Raw genomic sequence first — 6,017 nt, forward strand, 5'->3', positions numbered from 1 at the left:
ATAGATGACACACACATACACACACATACACACACGTTCCCACATACACACACATACACACACACACATTCCCACATACACACACATTCCCACACAAACACACACACACACACTCAGAGATATACTCACTCAGCCTTTGAGCTTACATTTACATGCAGCCTTTTTGAGCACATCTTAAGACAAGAACAAGAACACATAAAAAATACACATAGTTTGACATTGGACTCACACACACACATTCTCTCTCCACCACCAGTCCACCACACTCTAGTCTGGGCTCTTTGATGTGTGACGCAGGGTCCTTCTGGGCCCCAGGCTGGATTCCTGACATTCTGAGGGAATTCAAACGTTTCTCTGCTCATGCTTGTCCTCCCGGAGATAGAGGAGACTCCTTGCTGCGGCTCCCTCCATTGTCTCCTCCCTGTAATCAGCCTAGTGGGCTGGAAGCTGCTGGGAGCTGCTGGGAGCTGCTGGGAGCTGCAGGGAGCTGCTGGGAGCTGCTGGGAGCTGCTGGGAGCTGCAAGGAGCTGCTGGGAGCTGCAGGGAGCTGCTGGGAGCTGCTGGGATCTGCTGGGAGCTGCTGGGAGCTGCAGGGGGCTGCTGGGAGCTGCTGGGAGCTGCAGGGAGCTGCTGGGAGCTGCTGGGAGCTGCTGGGAGCTGCAGGGAGCTGCTGGGAGCTGCTGGGGGCTGCTGGGAGCTGCTGGGAGCTGCAGGGGGCTGCTGGGAGCTGCTGGGAGCTGCAGGGGGCTGCTGGGAGCTGCAGGGAGCTGCTGGGAGCTGCAGGGAGCTGCTGGGAGCTGCTGGGATCTGCTGGGAGCTGCAGGGGGCTGCTGGGAGCTGCTGGGAGCTGCTGGGGGCTGCTGGGAGCTGCTGGGAGCTGCAGGGAGCTGCTGGGAGCTGCTGGGATCTGCTGGGAGCTGCAGGGGGCTGCTGGGAGCTGCTGGGAGCTGCAGGGGGCTGCTGGGAGCTGCAGGGAGCTGCTGGGAGCTGCTGGGAGCTGCTGGGAGCTGCAGGGAGCTGCTGGGAGCTGCTGGGAGCTGCTGGGAGCTGCAGGGGGCTGCAGGGAGCTGCAGGGAGCTGCTGGGAGCTGCTGGGAGCTGCTGGGAGCTGCTGGGACAAGATACTTCACATAACTGGATTAGGTTTGAAAACTACTGGCAAATACTAAACACAACACAGAACACAAAAAAATACATTAGCTGAACCTGAACTACCCGGAACAATGACACACATTTACATGTTATTATTTAGCTGATCTGTTATCAAAAGGACTTACTGATGCTCAGGGAAGTTCTGAGGGCCTCCCAGTCAGGACCAAGAGACAATCCTGTTCACAGTGTAGCAACATCTCATCTCAGACACACCACAAGAAGGTTTGGTCACACAACCACTTCCTAACGAGCACACACTTGAAAATAGTTTAGGAGTATACTTTAATGACAAGAGTGCTTAAACACACTTCTTAAGTCAGGAGTCACCGACCTCCTGCTTCACAGCTGGGACATCTGCAGTACAACAGACAGCACAGCGTCAGGTGAGAGGCTGGGTCACCTCAGCTCCAGGTGAGAGGCTGGGTCACCTCAGCTCCAGGTGAAAGGCTGGGTCATAGCTCCAGGTGAGAGGCTGGGTCACCTCAGTTCCAGGTGAGAGGCTGGGTCATAGCTCCAGGTGAGAGGCTGGGTCACCTTAGCTCCAGGTGAGAGGCTGGGTCACCTCAGCTCCAGGTGAGAGGCTGGGTCACCTCAGTTCCAGGTGAGAGGCTGGGTCACCTCAGCTCCAGGTGAGAGGCTGGGTCACCTCAGCTCCAGGTGAGAGTCTGGGTCACCTCAGCTCCAGGTGAGAGGCTGGGTCACCTCAGCTCCAGGTGAGAGGCTGGGTCATAGCTCCAGGTGAGAGGCTGGGTCATAGCTCCAGGTGAGAGGCTGGGTCACCTCAGTTCCAGGTGAGAGGCTGGGTCACCTCAGCTCCAGGTGAGAGTCTGGGTCACCTCAGTTCCAGGTGAGAGTCTGGGTCACCTCAGTTCCAGGTGAGAGGCTGGGTCACCTCAGCTCCATGTGAGAGGCTGGGTCACCTCAGCTCCAGGTGAGAGGCTGGGTCATAGCTCCAGGTGAGAGGCTGGGTCACCTCAGCTCCAGGTGAGAGGCTGGGTCATAGCTCCAGGTGAGAGGCTAGGGCTGCCAGTGGAGGGTCGGTCTGACTGGGAGAGGCCTCACTGACGTTACAAGCTCTCCTCCGGCTCTTCCAGGAATGGGCTGGCAGACCGGTTTATACTGGTTTATATTTAGGGGTTATGAGAGTGAATGGAGTTTTATGGTCTGCTATAAATGTCATTCTCCAAAGAGGGGTGTTGGGGGTGAGTGTGGAGGCTGATGTATGTACAGTTCCTCCAGGTCTTGATGCTTCCTGCTTCCCCATGGGAAAGGAGCTGAAACAAAGAATCTGTCCAGTGGCAGTCCCTGTGTGTGTGCTGGGCTGGGCTGGAAGGGCGCGGTGCAACACCCAGAGGAACGGCTTGTTTACTTTTGTCTTTTTGTTTTCTGACTTTGTCTGGAGGTTTTCTCTCTGGGAGTGAAAGGCAAATAAACACATTCCTGACGATGTGGCGGATCACATAGTAGAAGTATGGACACCAGGCTGCCCCCCCCCTCTCCTCTCACATAGTAGAAGTGGACACCAGGCTGCCCCCCTCTCCTCTCACATAGTAGAAGTATGGACACCAGGCTGCCCCCCTCTCCTCTCACATAGTAGAAGTGGACACCAGGCTGCCCCCCCCTCTCCTCTCACATAGTAGAAGTGGACACCAGGCTGCCCCCCCCCCTCTCCTCTCACATAGTAGAAGTGGACACCAGGCTGCCCCCCCCCCCTCTCCTCTCACATAGTAGAAGTGGACACCAGGCTGCCCCCCCCCTCTCCTCTCACATAGTAGAAGTGGACACCAGGCTGCCCCCCCCCCTCTCCTCTCACATAGTAGAAGTGGACACCAGGCTGCCCCCCCCCTCTCCTCTCACATAGTAGAAGTGGACACCAGGCTGCCCCCCCCCCTCTCCTCTCACATAGTAGAAGTGGACACCAGGCTGCCCCCCCCCCCTCTCCTCTCACATAGTAGAAGTGGACACCAGGCTGCCCCCCCCCCCTCTCCTCTCACATAGTAGAAGTGGACACCAGGCTGCCCGCCCCCCCTCTCCTCTCACATAGTAGAAGTGGACACCAGGCTGCCCGCCCCCCCTCTCCTCTCACATAGTAGAAGTGGACACCAGGCTGCCCCCCCCCTCTCCTCTCACATAGTAGAAGTGGACACCAGGCTGCCCCCCCCCTCTCCTCTCACATAGTAGAAGTGGACACCAGGCTGCCCCCCCCCTCTCCTCTCACATAGTAGAAGTGGACACCAGGCTGCCCCCCCCCTCTCCTCTCACATAGTAGAAGTGGACACCAGGCTGCCCCCCCCCCCCCCCTCTCCTCTCACATAGTAGAAGTGGACACCAGGCTGCCCCCCCCCCCCTCTCCTCTCACATAGTAGAAGTGGACACCAGGCTGCCCCCCCCCCTCTCCTCTCACATAGTAGAAGTGGACACCAGGCTGCCCCCCCCCTCTCCTCTCACATAGTAGAAGTGGACACCAGGCTGCCCCCCCCCTCTCCTCTCACATAGTAGAAGTGGACACCAGGCTGCCCCCCCCCCCCCCCTCTCCTCTCACATAGTAGAAGTGGACACCAGGCTGCCCCCCCCCTCTCCTCTCACATAGTAGAAGTGGACACCAGGCTGCCCCCCCCCCCTCTCCTCTCACATAGTAGAAGTGGACACCAGGCTGCCCCCCCCCCCCCTCTCCTCTCACATAGTAGAAGTGGACACCAGGCTGCCCCCCCCCTCTCCTCTCACATAGTAGAAGTGGACACCAGGCTGCCCCCCCCCCCCTCTCTCCTCTCACATAGTAGAAGTGGACACCAGGCTGCCCCCCCCCTCTCCTCTCACATAGTAGAAGTGGACACCAGGCTGCCCCCCTCTCCTCTCACATAGTAGAAGTGGACACCAGGCTGCCCCCCCCCTCTCCTCTCACATAGTAGAAGTGGACACCAGGCTGCCCCCCCCCTCTCCTCTCACATAGTAGAAGTGGACACCAGGCTGCCCCCCCCCTCTCCTCTCACATAGTAGAAGTGGACACCAGGCTGCCCCCCTCTCCTCTCACATAGTAGAAGTGGACACCAGGCTGCCCCCCCCCTCTCCTCTCACATAGTAGAAGTGGACACCAGGCTGCCCCCCTCTCCTCTCACATAGTAGAAGTGGACACCAGGCTGCCCCCCTCTCCTCTCACATAGTAGAAGTGGACACCAGGCTGCCCCCCCCCCCTCTCCTCTCACATAGTAGAAGTGGACACCAGGCTGCCCCCCCCCCTCTCCTCTCACATAGTAGAAGTGGACACCAGGCTGCCCCCCCCCCCCCCTCCTCTCACATAGTAGAAGTGGACACCAGGCTGCCCCCCCCCCTCTCCTCTCACATAGTAGAAGTGGACACCAGGCTGCCCCCCCCCCCTCTCCTCTCACATAGTAGAAGTGGACACCAGGCTGCCCCCCCCCTCTCCTCTCACATAGTAGAAGTGGACACCAGGCTGCCCCCCCCCTCTCCTCTCACATAGTAGAAGTGGACACCAGGCTGCCCCCCCCCTCTCCTCTCACATAGTAGAAGTGGACACCAGGCTGCCCCCCCCCTCTCCTCTCACATAGTAGAAGTGGACACCAGGCTGCCCCCTCTCCTCTCACATAGTAGAAGTGGACACCAGGCTGCCCCCCCCCTCTCCTCTCACATAGTAGAAGTGGACACCAGGCTGCCCCCCTCTCCTCTCACATAGTAGAAGTGGACACCAGGCTGCCCCCCCTCTCCTCTCACATAGTAGAAGTGGACACCAGGCTGCCCCCCCCCCTCTCCTCTCACATAGTAGAAGTGGACACCAGGCTGCCCCCCCCCCTCTCCTCTCACATAGTAGAAGTGGACACCAGGCTGCCCCCCCCCCTCTCCTCTCACATAGTAGAAGTGGACACCAGGCTGCCCCCCCCCCTCCTCTCACATAGTAGAAGTGGACACCAGGCTGCCCCCCCCCCTCTCCTCTCACATAGTAGAAGTGGACACCAGGCTGCCCCCCCCCCTCTCCTCTCACATAGTAGAAGTGGACACCAGGCTGCCCCCCCCCCCTCTCCTCTCACATAGTAGAAGTGGACACCAGGCTGCCCCCCCCTCTCCTCTCACATAGTAGAAGTGGACACCAGGCTGCCCCCCCCTTCTCCTCTCACATAGTAGAAGTGGACACCAGGCTGCCCCCCCCCCCTCTCCTCTCACATAGTAGAAGTGGACACCAGGCTGCCCCCCCCCTCTCCTCTCACATAGTAGAAGTGGACACCAGGCTGCCCCCCCCCCCCTCTCCTCTCACATAGTAGAAGTGGACACCAGGCTGGGAGCTGAAGGGAGCCACTCCCCCCCCCCTCCTCATCCTCCTCAACCTTCCTCCCTTTGATTCAAGGAATGAAACACAACATATTGGTAAATAGCTATGTACTACCTCACATAACACTGCCAATGGTTGTCATAGAAACACAAAACTGTTGAATGAAACCTCCAAAGGCCTCGTTCACGTCTCAGCTCGCGGGGGTTTAGTGAATATCTGCCCTCTAGTGATGAGAAAGGAAACGACTTCACTTTATATGTTACCTAACTCCAAGTAGAACTACACATTGTTCTTCTTTTTCATTTAAATGTTAATATGATTCATGTGATAATGCGTAAAAATTACATTATATTTTAGTGTCAATAAATGAATGATGAATCAATGAATCAAGCCCTAATTACGAATACGCATTTTAATTTTTCCTTCTTCCCCACTAGCCCCGCCTTTAGGGCGTCATCCCATGTCTGATTGGATGAATGTTTCAGGAAGAGGAAGTGGTTGCCAGCACAGCAGAGGAGCTGAAACAGAGCTAGTTTGGTAGCTAGCGACACTTTTATAAACACGTTATATCTCTATGGTGGTTC

The 6,017-nt window shown here is 57.5% G+C and overlaps 1 long non-coding RNA gene across 1 annotated transcript; it reads left to right on the top strand.

Annotated features, from left to right (window-relative positions):
• Positions 1 to 1,085: 1,085 nt before the first annotated feature.
• On the top strand, positions 1,086 to 6,008 carry LOC134015678 (uncharacterized). Its single transcript, XR_009929223.1, has 4 exons — positions 1,086 to 1,792; positions 2,173 to 2,620; positions 5,426 to 5,528; positions 5,871 to 6,008. It is a non-coding gene; the product is annotated as an uncharacterized LOC134015678 (long non-coding RNA).
• The last annotated feature ends 9 nt before the right edge of the window (positions 6,009 to 6,017 follow it).

The sequence above is a fragment of the Osmerus eperlanus genome, unplaced genomic scaffold (genome assembly GCF_963692335.1).
Source record: "Osmerus eperlanus unplaced genomic scaffold, fOsmEpe2.1 SCAFFOLD_58, whole genome shotgun sequence".
Lineage (NCBI taxonomy): Eukaryota > Metazoa > Chordata > Actinopteri > Osmeriformes > Osmeridae > Osmerus > Osmerus eperlanus.